Here is a 9,411-nt window from a genome sequence, read left to right as displayed (position 1 = left end):
GCAACCGCAACCACTATATATGTCAGGATGTATTCCCAAAACTATTAGAATTATATCAAAATATCGTTGTGCCTAGCTGAAGCCTCATCACCTCAGCTGTGCATTTATTATGTACTTCTAAACTGAAAATATTTCACATACTTAACATACACTTGTGAAAATCACAAAACACTTTATTATCATCTACATACGTACAAATATCACAAGCTTAGACTGAAACAGCATCATGAACATGGCAGCTCAGTCATATTGACTTGAAAAAAGCAGTAGGGATAATTTAGTCATTGCTTATTTCTTACATACTTGCTGTATTTGTTTCTACAGTGATGTTTGAGTTGGCTGTTACGTTTTGTGGTGTGTTTAGTCGTGGCACACCATTCACTGTAATTATGGGCTTGCGTATGCGTGACAAATTTAGTTCATTTTGCCATAGACACCGGTTTTACAATTGACCCTCACCAGACACTTTTCTATTTCATTTCTAAGCATTTGCTGTGATGACGCTAGACAAATGACACTCCTGTTAACTTCAAACTATGGGACAGAAGATCAGAATGACACGTCATTGAAGTCCACAAGCGCGCCCCATCTCGCAATGTTAACGAAAGTGGATCCACCTCGTGACTCATGTCCTCTCCAAAATTAAATGGATTCTTCCTTGGCCCACGCTACACCCTTCCACCAAGTTTGAGGCAAATTGGCCCAGTAGTTTTTCCGTAATCCTGCTGAAAAACAGATAGACAAACAAACAAACAAACTGCGCTGAAAACATCATTGGTGACGGTAATAAAGAGTCTGCTTTGTCCACCGTGTACAAGATTCTGGAATTCAGATTAGCAATACAGAGACCAATACAGTGACATTTTTGATGGAAACCTACATTGACAAATCTCAGCGGAGGTGGTATCAAATAGTAAACACGTAACAGCTGCATGTTTAACATCAGAACCTTTTATTTAAGCATAATGCGAGTGGTAGGGAGAGATAGTGAAAGTCTAGAAAACTAAAGAGCCTTAACCCACTTTAAGAGTTCTGACCCAACATTCCCCCCTCCCTGTTAAAGTAAAAGCTTTGTCATTAACAGTTTACCCCAAAGATTTACATGATTACAACTTCCTGACCAATGAGAGGACCAGGCAGTGGCTTACCATTGCAACATCTGGAAAGGCACTAATGTGCTGCATATGTTATTTTACTGTTAATATGTAAACATGTTTTTCTCTCTCACCCCCACCCTCTCTCTCCTTCTCTCTCTCTCTCTCTCTCGTTTTCTCTCTCCAGCCTTCTACTTTCACTGATGTGTGATGGAGCTTACTTAAGTTCTCTTTAGTAAGAGTTCTGTAATCCAAATATCTAAATCACTTGGTACAACTACTAACCATAATGATTGTGCTAAAATAAATGAATATATCCAGAGCACTTAAGGATGAAAAAACATCTGTTAGTTTAACAGAGACAATGTTAACTGAAGCAGTTTTTCGGTAAGCATGCACACAAGGCTTATGGACATGCAAAGTACACAATGTTCAGCCATATAAATACATACATACATACATATATACATACATACATACATACATACATAAATGTACTTACAGTGAAATACCAATATGTGACATGTGTATGAAAAAGCTCTTCACAAAGAGTATACATTTACTGTCAAATATCTTCGCACACTGACTCTCTGTATAATAACCTGAGTGTATTGTGTAATTACTTTGAATTACTGAATTATATACAGTTGAACTAAGACAACTATATATGTTCTTCAGTCCATTAGTGTGTCAGATTCTGAAGATCCCTGTTCTCATAATATTACATTGTTTCTGGTTAGTTGTTGTCACCTAGCAGTATAACCCACAAACTCATTTTAGGTGAGTTCTATTAACCACAAAGTCATTATGTTACTGTTTCAGTAAGAAAAATCCCTTAAACTGACATTTTTTCAAGAGAGGTCATCAGTATTCAGGACTGGGTTACAGACACTCTCTCCCTGAGCACAAACCCTCTTGCTTCTCAAGTTGAGAGTATTCAGATGTAAAATATTTTTTCACACTCAATACAATTCCTAGTACCTTGTTATAAAGGATCACTCTGTCATTATGTATCTTTTTATTCTGTTTACTTGGTTCTTCCTGGATTGTTTCAGTTATAAAAGTAAGTTCACACAAACACATACACACACACACACACGCACACACACCAAAATGTGTGTGTGTGTGCATGTGTGTGTGTGTGCTGTGACAGCTACGTGTATGCCTTTTCATGGCTGTATATTACAGTTATGATTCTTTTCCTTGAACATTCCTTGAACATCATGAACATTCCAGTCTTAACAATGTTATTCGTAAAATATGCAATAATAGAAATGTGGACCTTAACTTAATCTGCTCAGTACAAATTGACAAACATGACCCACAACCTAATTACATGATAAGAACTTGTTTGTGCCAGTATATAAAAACAACGACCACTGTTTGCGTATGTATAATTTTGTCAGCCATAGCTTTAATCCTTTGAGACTGGTATTTATTTTGTTTGGCTCAATGAAACCTGCCTTGATATTGTAATATTACTGGATGGCATGGCAACACTGTGGATTATGATTTAGAAGATTTTTTTCCCATATGTGACGCATATGATTCTGTTAGTGACAGTGTGTTTTTGTTTTGTTATAAATGATCTGAATTCCCCAGCAAACAGCCTTAAGCCACAGTCAGTTAAGATTACTTCAATACATTTATGGTTTGTTTGATGTACAGACAAAGCAGCTAAAAAATAATAACAGTTTTTCAGTGTTTTGCCTCAAAATTAATTATTATTTCTGTTAATTTGAAGTTTGTGGTGTTTGTCCAATGATGCATTCCAGTTAAAGTATTTCATTAACTTACCTTCATTTATTTGTAGAGAGGCCTTTTGGCAAAACAGATCATCATTTCAGAAGAACCTTCCATATACGTGTAGCAGTTGAACATCACTCAGTCAAGCAATTGTATTTCACTCATTAAGCTGTGTGTTTGTGCAAATATGCTGTACAATCATTGGATCTTGATTTCACTCTCAGTTTCTAGTCTTTTCAAAAACATTGATACGCTCACGTAGGTAAATCACGGACAGTGATTATTTCAGAAGCTCATCTCCGATCAGGTTATTACATGGCAAACATGTCCAGTGACACACCGTGACATGTAATGCTCTAACAATGGGCAGGACAGCTTCCTGATCTGCTGAACAACAACGTGTTTTTCCTCCACTTCTGTTTTGATGTGTGAACAATGAACATATCAGCTGTAAACAATTTAATCTTTGTCCCCCATATTTTCTGCGATATGTTTCGAAGGATTACACCGTGGATCATCGGATTACACAATTAATGCTCGTCTGGGAGGCAGCGGATGCCTGCTGATGTGACAGTGAGACACAGAGCTCACTCTCTGTCAGTAATCATTCCTTTTCAGGCTCATCCCTACATCCATACACTACCACTCCCCATAAGAGACTCAATACCTGATCAAACACGTCTCACTAACTGATGGAAAGCGTCATCCATTACTCTGAACTCTAAATTGTGACTCAGAGGTGAAGTATTCAGAAAAAAATGCATTCTTTTAAATGTTGTCTGGGTGTTGGATGAATGGAAAATACTGAGAGGACATATTGTATTAAAACATAACAGAGAAAAATGAAAATGTGTTTTGGATAATTCATGGTGCATCAAGTAAGTATCAAATGTGACAAAGGTTCTTCTTTATATTAAATCTAACAAAATGCATTTGTCATGTTATTACCAGTCAGTCAGTCTCAGAATCAAAGAATCACAGACCCTTGATCCTATGCTGTGACTGTAATAAGGTCAGTCAAGTTGACCTGTGGAACATACAGATTCACAGTGTCATTTCAGAGTACTTGTAATCTTTAAACTTATGCAAACTTATATGGTTTGTGTTACAAGTTTGAAAATGATCATATTTGTTTGTACTTGTAAGAATCATATGCAGAGACCATTTAAAACCTTGTAATACAGATGAAAGCCCCACAAGTTCATGATACAAGCATAGAAATCACACTGGTTATTATTTCAGAGACAGATTACACATAGTTCAATCATGAGACTGGGTTTAAAAAGCATTCAGTGATGTAAGTATTTATAAATATGTAAGTTGCGTTTGACTTTTTAACTTTGCATCTGACCTGTAAATACCTGTGAAAGTGATTGCTGTAAAAAACATTAGTGACCAGATGAGGCTTTCACCTTCTCTTTGATACTAGGCTAATTTCTCCCAAGAGATGTTAAATTCTACTTTCTCAATCAGAGAAGTCAAATATGACTTCCTGTAATCACTGGAAAGAGGAATAACATCAAACCTCAACCATTCTGTTACGTGATAACTCTTTTAGGGCCTCTAAATCGTTCATGAACCTCCTGTCTCCAGGAGAGGAGCAGCCCTGTACAACCACTGCCAGCCTGTTACACACAAACAATGGTGATTAAGCAAGAGATTAAAACGTGCTCATGAATAATGAAGGGGCCTGTTTTCCCTGAGTTTCCTGTCCTCTTACTCTAATAGCCACATTAAAAGCTGTTTACAAGTCGGTGGTGAGAGGAACCAAGAGAGAGCACTTAACGAGCCAGAGAGAGCGAGAGAGAGAGAGAGAGAGAGAGAGAGAGAGAGGAAGAGATAGAGAGAGAAAGAGAGAAGGAAAGAGAGAGATGGAGAGGGAGATATACCCTCCACAAGCATGATGCCAACTGATCAATGAGGTCCCTAGGAAGCCAGTTCAAGCTGGAGATACTGGAAAGTGCCTAATGATGAAGGCAATGAAATACTTGGCTCTGGCCCTACACAGTAATTAAGGAAGTGGAAGTTAGGGGGATCTGGCTTGCTTAACTCTGATCCCCATTCACCCTTGCTAACTTTGTGACCTCAGCAGCTCAGTGATGGAGGTGCAGGGATGCTATTAAAGCCCCATCAGTAGTCATTCATGGAAAATCTGAATTGTTTTTTAAAGTGTTCAGTCCAGTCCATTCACAGTTTATTCTGATACACTAACAACGCAAAAAGAAATGAAAACTCATGTGGCAAATATCTGACCGTAGTGGTCATCAACGTTATAAGGACGCGTGTTTGCTTAGAGTTTTTTTGTTTCTGTCACATTTTGCTGGGTTATTTTGTCAGCCGTCATGAATGTTTTCCTACGATAATATGTGATAATGTTGTAACTTTGTGATGCAACACCAGCATGTCAGGATTTTTAAAAGACATTTTTAAAACGGCTTCTCTGTATTTTACGATATTTCATTTTAATCTTCAAGATTTCAGCTCGTCTCAAATAAGTCAGCAAATTGCCTCGTGCAAATTAGGCTATCCCACGTTCATTCTAAAATGTCATGACCAAGAATTCACGGGAAATTACTTTAAAGCGTCACAAGTAGATTGTTTCATATTGAAAAGGTGTTAATTTAGCATTCGTTGTCCGAAGAAATACTAATTTGTGTAGTTGGAAGATCATTTTATCCGTTCAGTGTTTTATTCAACAAGTCCCGTCATTTGTGTCGAACGTAAGCTTTACCTAACTACCAAGAATTTAGTTCTAAAACACCGAAACATATAGGATTTTCATTACTATTGCAAAATTGTTCGTTTAACATGTGCGAAACTCGTCAGTGTTTCACATAGGCTAATTTAATATCAGTTTACTCTGACGCCAATTTACTTCGTTCATAACACAGTCATGTAAATCACAACTCGATACTCAAAGGACAAACATGAAATAGACTCTGTGTAACCTTGTGATCTTTCAGTAATGGGCTCTCTTCAATTCGTTTTGATAATTGATAATATTGCTGTATTTCCGCGGTTTCGTAAGTGGAGAGATAGATGTTTACAGTACATTTTTAGATTTTCTTAAATTACAGTTAGGGTGCTCTCCAAGATTTCAATGTATACTTTTCACTAACTGATTGCTGTTATTCTGCGTAATGAAGTTTTAATTGTAAATGAAATTACAATCAGATGTGCCCGACCGGTAAGCAAGATGTATATGTTTATTTCAGCTCTGCACTTTGTCCTCTCAATGCGCATGTTCATATGCAAAACTGTAATTATATCACCATAGTGTTAATTAACACCAAAGCCATTATTTATAGGCTTCACGTAAATCCGATTTGGAGCTAGGTGATCTGTTAATCAAATTTACATATTTTTTTTCTTTCGCAACATTCTAAGAGAGGAAAAATGAGACATGATTTCCTATAATCCATTTTATTACCCAGTAAAGGGCCCGCCTGTGATGATAAGATCTTCCGATTTGTTCACGTTGAGTCACTAGGATGAGAAGTGATAGCATTGGTTGAAATGAGCGTATTTTTCAACCTCGCCTCCACAGAGCAGGAGCACGCAGAGCAGTTCCATTTGGTGGCTTCGTTTGTCGCATCTTACCCCAAAAGTCAAAGGAAGCGCAGAAGCATAATATTTTATTGGTGTCTGTCGTTTCGATTGTAAGATTAGCGGTCTATTAGAAAAACCATACTTTAAAGGCTTCAAGTCAGTTTATGAGACACGGGAGCGATACGGGTTTCAGTTCAGGACTGAGGACACTGGGAGTAGCGCATCGCCGTTATCAGCACTCAAGGCATAGACTGGCAACTGCAAGCCAGGTTTCTTTTTCATGGTATCAAAGGTAAGATGCTTACAGATACTCAGCGCCGGTTTGCATTATTCCAAAAAGTTTCTCTGAACTTTTTGAGGTTAGAAACTCTGTAGAACATCTTAGTGGTAAACAATTTGGTAACGTCTTGTTATTCTGAGACTGGTCCACAAACTTTTTTTATTGTTCCAGTGTTAAATAAGTTCTAAGTAACACATTTCGGGGTTGTTTTCACGGTGCTCTTTCACTACAGTTTGAAACAACATGAGGAATATGATTCAGAAATACATTACTCTACTTGGATGTTTGCAGTATTCCTAGACAGATGAGCAGCAATTTCCTTGACTTCTTTAATGAAGTTTCTGAGATGTTTATTATCATAAATTTAAGCTGGAGTGCAGAAGTCTCATGTAAGTGTTTGTTATACAAGTCACCATGATGTTTTGTTAATATACAAGTTTCTCCATACACAGATACAAAGTAAATTTGATCTAAAAGATTGTTTAATTTCCTTGTTTCCTTCACTCTTCACTATTAATTTAAGGGCAATTCTCTGCAGAAATTTAAGCTCACAGGTATTCAACCTGAAGTGTGTTTAATGGTGGATTTGCATAGTTTTATCAGGTTTACCGTTGTATATTGGTTAAACTCATGAAACAAAAAAGTCACGAGGCAAAAAATTTCTGTCAAGATATGAAATACTGCCTCTTGACTTGTCATGAAAAGAATATGCAATGTTTATGCCCAACTTTAGCTTCATTGCTATTAAAACAAATTGCTTCACTGCTTTTAATGTGGACATATAAATTCACATACTAATGCCTTATCACTGGTATTTAGTTCAGTCCACAGCTTAGTTTAGGGCACAATACTGACACAACAAGTGCCTTATTTCAATCATTTAACTACTTGCTACTATTCTGAGATAGAACATAATAAAATGGCATTGAAAATGTAAGGAGATAGTGATTCATGAGTATAATGTGTGTAAATGCACAAACAATTGTAATTGTGTTAAAATCCATTTCCAGCACTCATCTAATGTAGTGGAGAAGGGCCCGGAACACAGCAGGAAGCAGAAGATTGTCACTGGCACCTAAACAGGTATTTTAAAGGTTGTCTCCACTTATTTTGAAACTCTTGACACTTCACATGCAGTAGGGAAATGATTTGTAAAAAAAAAAAAAAAAGAAAAAAAAGAAAGAAAGAAAAAAAGAAAAGATTAAAAAAAACAGGGATCAATTTTCACTTGTTTCTGTAAATACAACTTCATTTAGATTTGTCAAATCTTCAAAAATAGTTTTAATGATTACAGATAGTCCACTTATGATCTGATTCTTGATACAAACTTTAACCTTTGAAATACTCTAAGCCATTATTAACCTAAACTGATTTAAACAACTATACATTGTATCTCTTTATTCTTAAAAATACAGATGTCTTTGAGTGGAAATTTCAGCTTGTTTTTGATATCTACATTGCAAAAAACAAACAACTTCCATTTAATTATTGATATCTTAAGCTCGTGGTTAGGGCAGTAAATTAATTAATAAAGTAAAGTAATTGCTTTAGCTTAAGATGATCAAAATCAAGGGCAAAGTCAATATATGTAAATGTATCCAGACGGCCAAAAGCAGTCCTGAATATTGGTAGGGGTAACATGCATGAATCCTCACTGTCACAATAGCTAATTTAGAAGTTTGTGTCTTATCAAATGATATGTACTGGAATATCATATTTAATAAATTAATTTATCTTCAAAAACTACAAGACAACTGTCTTAGTATCAAGTGACTGTGTTTTATAATGGACACTATGAATTGTAAGAAATTCATATATCGCCAAGAGAAATTTTGTATATGAGAGTGCTGAGTGACATATCAGGGCCTACAACTGGTAGCCATGACGTCACAACATCCAAGTCGCAGCGTTTAACTTCCTGTCTAGCTGAAGCAGGTTCCTTGCCTTTCCGTCATTATCTTTTATAATAATCCAGCAATCAAGAGTAATGGTAAACTTTATCAGCAAATGACCATTGTCCATGAATACTCTTACTAATGAAAAAGCGATGAGATGAGGTTCATTTAAATCATATTGCTTTGCAAATCTTTACAGATGAAGAGCCATTAATCTTGTATTTTTCTGATAACCTGCAGCTTTAAACAGAGATTATAATTTAGGACAGTGAATATATTAGAATAATTCATGCCCCACGGCACGTTTATTAATTAATTCATTTATTTATTTTTGGAAATTATTATTTAATTATGGAGCCCGTATCTCAGCAAATATCTCGTTGCCCTTTCGAAACCCATTTCAGATCAAACGTAAGAAAGAAATAACTGGGTGATAACGCGATTTGTGTGGGTGAATGTTTTACTAAGAAGGGCGATAACTTGCTGAAGGCGTCGTTGATTTTTTTTATATCTAATTTGTTGTGCAGTATCCAGGTCTCAGTATCTTAGTCTAGTAGCTATTAATTTCCACTATATTTTCATTCTGTGTAGAACCTCGTAGGTCACACTGGAAGATATTTTTGAACGCATGATTAATTTCACAGTGGGGTTACCGTATATACAGATGGTCTTACATACATCATGCAAATGTTGGGTTTAGTGATGCTTAGATTTTAAGGCAGTTAACAGCCCAACTCAAGCACTGCTGTTGTTACCTCTCGTGCCACAGAAGACACCCAGGCTCAGTGCAATTAGTGGTTAAAAGTTCGTCAAGCAGCGCGCATTGCCCAAAGTAGGGGATGATATT

This window comes from Chanos chanos, chromosome 3, assembly GCF_902362185.1.
Source record: "Chanos chanos chromosome 3, fChaCha1.1, whole genome shotgun sequence".
Taxonomy (NCBI): domain Eukaryota; kingdom Metazoa; phylum Chordata; class Actinopteri; order Gonorynchiformes; family Chanidae; genus Chanos; species Chanos chanos.
Note: the sequence above shows the minus strand (reverse complement) of the source record.